The sequence below is a fragment of the Lygodium microphyllum genome, chromosome 19 (genome assembly GCF_053477565.2).
Source record: "Lygodium microphyllum isolate KBCC chromosome 19, Lygodium_microphyllum_v1.1.10, whole genome shotgun sequence".
In the NCBI taxonomy this organism is placed as follows: Eukaryota; Viridiplantae; Streptophyta; class Polypodiopsida; order Schizaeales; family Lygodiaceae; genus Lygodium; species Lygodium microphyllum.
Window position 1 is genome coordinate 15,050,503 of NC_141153.1, and position 7,690 is coordinate 15,058,192.

The 7,690-nt window shown below is 37.3% G+C and overlaps 1 pseudogene; it reads right to left on the reverse strand.

The window, feature by feature from the left end:
* Nucleotides 1-4,599: 4,599 nt before the first annotated feature.
* On the reverse strand, nucleotides 4,600-4,809 carry LOC148019593 (uncharacterized; annotated as a pseudogene).
* Between the last annotated feature and the right edge of the window lie 2,881 nt (nucleotides 4,810-7,690).

The window sequence follows — 7,690 nt, forward strand, 5'->3', positions numbered from 1 at the left end:
ATTATCATCAACACCTCCATAATGCAAGGTATCATCCCCATAATCATGAAGAAAACATGTTGAATCATTATCATAATCAATAGGCTACTAAAAGTCATCATCTACATGAGGTATGAGCTGCTGAAAATCATCACGTAATGATTCCATATCCTCAATGCTTGTTTGGTCAATTGAATCTTCTTCAACCCTTTCATCTTCATTATCCGAAAACTCTATAACCAACAATGCTTTAGCATTCTTTTTTTTGCATATATCTTTATGATTAGAAGACATTGGTTTAGTACATCTAAAACATAAGCCTTGTGCATGTAGTCCTCTAATATCATCACTGGTTAAGATCTTTCCTTGAATAACATCATGCTGGCCACTATGACTATCATATTTCTCATGATAAAACAGTTTTCCATAGTCATGGCCACATTCATTTCTACTAACATAATGCTGATGTCTAGGAAACTGTTGATCATCATCATAATATTGACTATGGGATGGCTGATCATCATAGAGGTACTGATCAACATGCTGCCCATGTTCACTAGCATAATGCTGCTCATATCCAAGATTATGATCATATACATGCTCTCGTTCTTCATTTACAGCTGCATTTGTTGGTTCTTCATCTTGGTCACTAAAAACATTTTCTTCTTCTTGTTCTTCTATACATGATTGCTCATCAACTACATGTGTTATATATATGGCATTTAGAGAAATTTGCCCTTGCTGCCCAATTATATCTTCAGCCCAATTTTTAGCATAGGCATCATCTTCTTGCTGCCCATGACTATCATATCCTTGCCCCACATATATAGCTTCCATTGGGTCTTCCAAGATAAGGGCTGTAGCAAAATGTTTATTCCTGCAATAACCCTCATAATGAGGTGACCAATGCTTATTACACTTGTAGCATATCGATTGCCTTTGCATTTCCATCAGTTGTTGATGAGGAATAAGCTTTCTTCTAATTCCATGAGGAGTATGGAACTCAAGAACAACTGATACATTAATATGCTTTGCCTTGCATACGTTGTCATGCCCAAGAGTGTTCTTCTCATTGCATTTATAACATAGGCCCTTGGAAGTTATGCTGTCCAAGATACAACTTGACAAGTAGATGCCATGTACACCGCTGAAAGAAAATTGACGGACATTTTCCCCATCTATCAAATGATAACCATAACCATGAGCTTGTTGTCCATGGTTTACTGCATAAGGCTGCACATAAGCATTCCCAATCCTTTGTGGCCGATGATAAAACACTTGTGGTTGAGAAGAAGAAGTATCCATAACATAGGCATGCTCATATACTTCTTGACTATGCATAGGGACCTGAATTTCTATAGGAACATTTGATTGCAGCTGCTTCCCACTCATTGGATAAAGGCAAGATTGATTTGAATGAAGGCTTTCCCCAAATGGTTGATCGTAGACATGACTATGATTAACATGTTGTTGCTACCCAAAAGAATTAGGGTCTAAATTGGCCTAATCATCATGATCATAACCATAAAAAGAATGCCACTTATAAGAACTATGCCCATACATTCCATCTTGTGTTGCATATTCATGTCTAATCATACCACCATAATCGAATCCATAACCATTCATTGGACTTACAACTGATCCCAACATATGCTGTCCATAGACAATACTTCTACTTGCATTAAAGTCTCCACATGCATGAGTTTGATGGTGCCCAACAATACTACATAAGGTACAAGCACCATGTTGTCCATAAGACCCAAGACATGCATGGTTTTCCATGCAACCATCAAAATTTTCATGTCTGTCACCCTTGTAGTACATCTGCTAGTACAATATCAACTCTATCTTGAAAAATATGAGTTCAAATAAGGTGTATGATAGCTTGACCTAGAGCTTAGGATGTCTAACATCAAGTAGAAACCCTGGTTTGAATTTAGGAATAGCAATTCCTCTCTCTACTTCAGAATTTCCAGAACTATCCACAGTAGACAGTATCATATCCCAAGTACCTAGTTCCATTGTGGGATCGTAACTTGAGAAATTTTGATCGGAATGAGGTGTTTCATAGCTCCACTCGAAGCCCACAATGTCTATCTTCAATTACGAATTTGGTTTGCATTATTTTGCACCTACATGTACCTACACCCCATTCTAGAAATGAATCTCTAGGTCTGTCTACAGTAGACAGCACCTTGTTTTGCCCTGTTTGAGTGTTTTTGGTACTTCTCATCCAAATTTGAACCAATACCCAATACCAAAGCACTCAAGAGAATAGGGAAGAGTTGTAGGTTACTATGGTAAGTTAAAATAACCTGTACAAATCCAAAATTGAAGAAAATATTACTTGTAGGTGACCATAAGAATGCCAATGAACATGTATGTCCTATCAATACCACTACATACTCCAAAGTACAAACCCTTCTAAGTGTAGGGCTGAAATAGATTGCATTATATATTTATTGCATTTTCCCCCTGCATTACACATGCCCATTGGAGAGTACAACTTGGTACTAAATCCAATATCCCCATCCTTCTTGCCACAAAGCATACACCATTGCCATACATTGAAAAAGCTCCATTGGTCTTTCATAAAAGGTAGCTTGATAAAGAGGAATCAAATAGCACAAGACTTTGTTAAATCTTCAAGAGCAGTGTTTCTGAGCCTTCCACAAGTATGAATGGACCCAAGATTTGAAGAAGAATTCCCAAAATTAATGCTCTAGGCAATGCATGTGCTGTCCAATCTCTTCAATCTTCAAGAGATAACTGATTCTCTTCAATGTTGATGAAGAATCTTCAAATGTTGATTGCTACGCATCTCAAGGACCTCCTTGAAGAGGATTAGTAGACCATTCCAAAATTCATAAGAGAACTTTAAAATTGAGAAAATTGTTGAATCTTCATAAGCTTTTGAAGACCAAATTGTCCATAACCTTTTATGAGCAAGAAGAAGCCCAATCTTCACAATCTTCATGATAAGCATGCTGTTGGTTTGCATAGTGTACTTGTTCTTGCATAGCTGCTCCAAATGCATAGAAAAAATGGTGGCTCAATGCTATTCATTTTCAGATGCAAGTAGCCAAAGCAGGGGAAATAATCCCTTGTAGATTCATCAACCAATTGTGTGACTGAAGTATATATATTCAGCAAAGCAATGTACTCAATTGCTTAACAAACCTTGTATTCTTTATCAAACATTTGTTTGCATAATCCACCTCTCAGATTTGCCTATTTCCAAAAATTCAGCTTGCATATGGATTTTCAATGGTCAAATATGCATACAGTGGCACCACATAACGGGGGGCATCCCAAAAATTCAGGCATTGGATACTCAATCTGCTAATACTAGAGGTTGCACTTCTAGCTTGTCTAAAAATGTTTCATCTCTGAATGCTATCTCCACTCTTTCAGAGTCAGCTTCTGGAAATATTCATTCTAGTTCTATTTTTCCCTTTTACCGGAACATCTTCTCCTGCCTCACTTTCAGCTTCCTTTAGCAATTTTGGTTTGATTCTGCTTCTGGTACAAATTCAGGGTTTGCCCTTTGCCTTCATAGTAGTAGCAGCTAGCTATGGAAACTTTTTGAGCTCCTCAACAACTTTGGTGAACACCAGTGGCTCTTCTTTACTCTCTAACACAACTTCTAGTAACTCAACTAGAGCTGTACTGACATTTCAATCCACCACAACTCTTCAATTCTAGCAAATTCTTTTCTAGTTAGGAGAAAAGCATGAAAATGCAATTTGTGCATTAGATGAATTAAAGCTGAATATTTCTAAAGATAACAGTGATAGGCAAGGCTTTTGATGTGGGTAGCAGTGAATTACAAACTCCTTTTGAATGCAAGGCTTTTCCTTGTTATGAAGTTGACACGCATGCATGCCATATTCTCAAGCAGTACCCTAGAGAAAGATACATTTGTCCATGAAATCTACTACATAAATCACACTTCTGTTTTGCTTGTTATAGATATGAGGAACCTTTAGGAAGCATCAAAGGCCAAAAGCCCCATGATCAAGATGAGAAAATCTAAGAATATCTACTATAAATGACTGTCATGAAATAAGGTTTTCAAGATGCCTCCACTCCCGTACGTGATTTGAGGGAATCTGAGAATATCATCCCTCCTCTTCCTCACGACTTTGTTGGCCTTGAAACACAGAATTCCAAGCTGCAGCCTGCTGAAGAAGATGTCCTCAACAAAGACCAGATTCTTGATCTTATCCAAAATTGCATTAAGCTAGCCACAAACAGCATTGAACCTCTACATTGGCCCTCTCCATAGTAGCCTTCTTAGCCCACAGCTCTAGCCTCACTTGCAGCTATGGCAACTTTCTTCTAATGCTCCAAGCATGAATAAGTGTACCAAAAATTACCCTCAGGGTTGTGAGATTCATGCATGAATCTAGCAATGTTGCCCATGCCAAGGCCTCCATTGATCACATGGTATCAAACGAGGTCCCTTTAGTGGCATCCTGGTAGGACCTCTAAATTTTCACCCAAGATCTGGTGAAAATGGAGCGCGAGGCTCACAAATGTGTATCTCAATATGCTTTGACACAGATTCAACCTCATGTTGTTTCTTTTTCTCATTAGAATGAAGCAAAAGAGTGAAGTTTATGCCATCCCACCACTTGAAGCAGTTCTAATAATCTACAGTAAAGCTGATCCAATAACCACGAAGATGAAGAAGCTAAGCATAATGGAACCGACAGGGTACTGGCTACCTTTCTTGGTAGCGACAGATTCCAGAACGGCTCCTCTCTTGAGGACATTCTTTTGAAACACAGAGCTCTTACATTCGGAGAGGCACTTGGAGGTTGTCATTGTGTCTTGGCACAGGACAAATCACAGATTAATTCGTCCTTCTTCTTCTTCCTGCTACTGCTGAATGGAGCAACAGGGATTGCCTGTGGACAAAAGTATCAATCGAAGCCTTCAGCACCAAATATTCCATTGCATAAGCAAAACAGCCACGAGTCAAATCGCTCCCAGAAGAAGAGGTATGTGTTAGTTCCTTGATTTTCCCTGCCTTTGTTTGCGGCACCATAACAGTACAACAAATCTCCAATGGTTGCCTAAGAGCTCAATAAGCTCTTCAAATCACCATTATGCTTCGGCATATACTACAGACACAGATTGCAATAGTTCATACGAAAGTCCTATGTGATCAAATGGTGGTCCATTCTAGCAGTAGAACTCATGGGAGAGAGAGAGGATGGAGGTTTTGGCTATGGAGGTTGAAGGAAGCTTGAAGCTGGAGAGAGAAAGACTGTCTAAAAAGCAAACCCTTCCCTCTCAAAAGTAACCCCCACTAAACTCAACCTCAACCCAAGTTACCTGCATTTTATCCATCTCTCTTCATTTTTGGGCCAAAATTGAACCACGACCTGCTAAAATTGACTAGAGCCCGCCATTATCCTTTGGTTCATGCCAAGAACCTCCATCTTAGTCATGGTTTGTGACAAAACTTCATGTCAAACCACGGTTATGGAAGAACTAATTGCTATGACTAATTTTTGGCCTCCCAATTACCCTGTAACCATGCTGTGACTAAATCCACCATGAAAATGACTCTTCCCATGGATCAAAGTCCATGCTCTGATACCAATGTAATAAACCAGTTCTCACAGCAAATCAATTGATTGAAAATTCATGAAATATACAATTCTTACAAAGAAGTACAAGAAATACACCATGTTTGTAAAGTAGCCATAGCCAAGGTAGCTAAGCTTGAAGTAATATGCCATGGAAGGCTGAGAATCAAATATGTAAGCTACAATATGAATATTCACCTCATGTCAAGGTGGGACATGGTATGCACCCCATATCTTGGTGGCTAAGAGCATGCACCCTCTTAGTTGGTGGGAGGAAGGAGCCTCAAAACATGTATTGTTGAAAATGGCAAAAAGATCCCTCACATTTTACATCTCCACCTTTTATACTTAACCCTAGCCTACTTTAGACTAAGGTGACTTATGCTTTATTACAAAACAAGTTCCATCTTTATATTGTTGATTGTGGTGTCCTCATCAGGATTATGGTTACTCTTGTGACTGGAGAGTAACTATAAATACCAGAAGATTGGTTTAGTTTATTTATCTCAATGATAATAAACTTATAAAGGTAATGTAAAACATACTAAACTTTAAGATAGAGTTTTATTGCAAAATAGTCCATTGTAAAAAATAACAATGAACTAAAAATAATTTCTTACAAATGTATGACAATTTACAAGGGATTTCTATACAAGTGAGCACGTTTGGTATATAAGAGCAAAGTTCATGAAGTACATAATGGCAAATTGTATACAACTGACAAGAATGGACAATAATGGGGGACTTGGACATTGAAGGAGAGAAGGTGTATGTAACTACATCAAGTGAAGCTATGCCTTCAACACACAAGGCAACCAAAGCATCAAAGATAGGCAAAAGGACTCCTAGAAAGTATATCCCTTGTCCTGAGAAAAGTTCTCAAAAAAAGTAGATTTGCCTTAGATTGTAAGCCCTTGTGTATAAGTCATGGAGATGGCTAAAAAAAAATTATACATATATTTTATATTGATAGTAAAGATATATTTTCTTCAATATCCTTGCATTGTATATTCTTCTCTCTCCTTGTTGATATCTGTAAAAAAAAAGTTACAAATGTTTATTAATCAGGAAGTGAAATTAGTTATACACCTAAGTGGATATAATATGAAATAAAAACTTGCTCGTTTGTTATTAAGTTGGAACACAAATGAGTATGGTAGTTCAATATCTTCATTTTTAAAATCCATCCTCACTTGATGTAGTGTACATGATGATCTAACCTTTAGGATTGCAATAATGTCCTCATTGTACCAAACATCAAGATCCACTATAGGATCTTTGCTAAAATTATCAAGATTTTGATCTAAAGTGACCAAACTACCACATCAACATAATGCCATCTACTATAATAAAAGCTAAGGATGAAATTTTGAATTTACAAGCTATAGAGTCTTGATCTATCTTACATATAAATTTTCCTTCTGTCCTAGTGTCCCATCCCTCATCAACAAATTGTATAACATTATCATATGTTAGTCTCTTCACTGAAAACATATCCTTTAATTTTCTTATCTCAACATTAGAAAAGAAGTCAACAAATATATTAATAGGCATGAACAAAGTAACTTTTCTTAGCCTACTTAAGATACTAGGTTTTAATGCTCTCTATATCTCAGAAAATATTTTACATCTATAGCTCTCACTAGTAGCTAGACTTGGCAAAGGCCACTCAAAGCTTGAAAAATCTAGCAAGGGAAGGGGGGATATTGATCCCCATTGGCTATGCTGCATGGGGACAATATAAGAATGGTCATAGGAGAATATTCCATTCTCTGCAAGCTTTGTCTTCTTTCTACCTTTGTACATCTCTTCTCCAATCAAGCCATGCATCACATTAGTCACATCAACAATAGACTCGACTGGTTGCCATTCCTCAAGATTAGAGGGATAGACATCAAGACAAATGAACAAATGTTATAATGGAAAACCTTAAACCAAGTTCAAGAAAAGAAAGATTTTAAGAATCAAATCCTTACGATTTGGTTTATACATGGGAAGATTTGAACTTCCAGGTTCCAAATATAGCTCTCTATACATAAACACATGTTGCACCAGAACCTCTTTTATGCTATTCTTATTTAATTCAAGCTTCAAATATCTGATTCTACCCT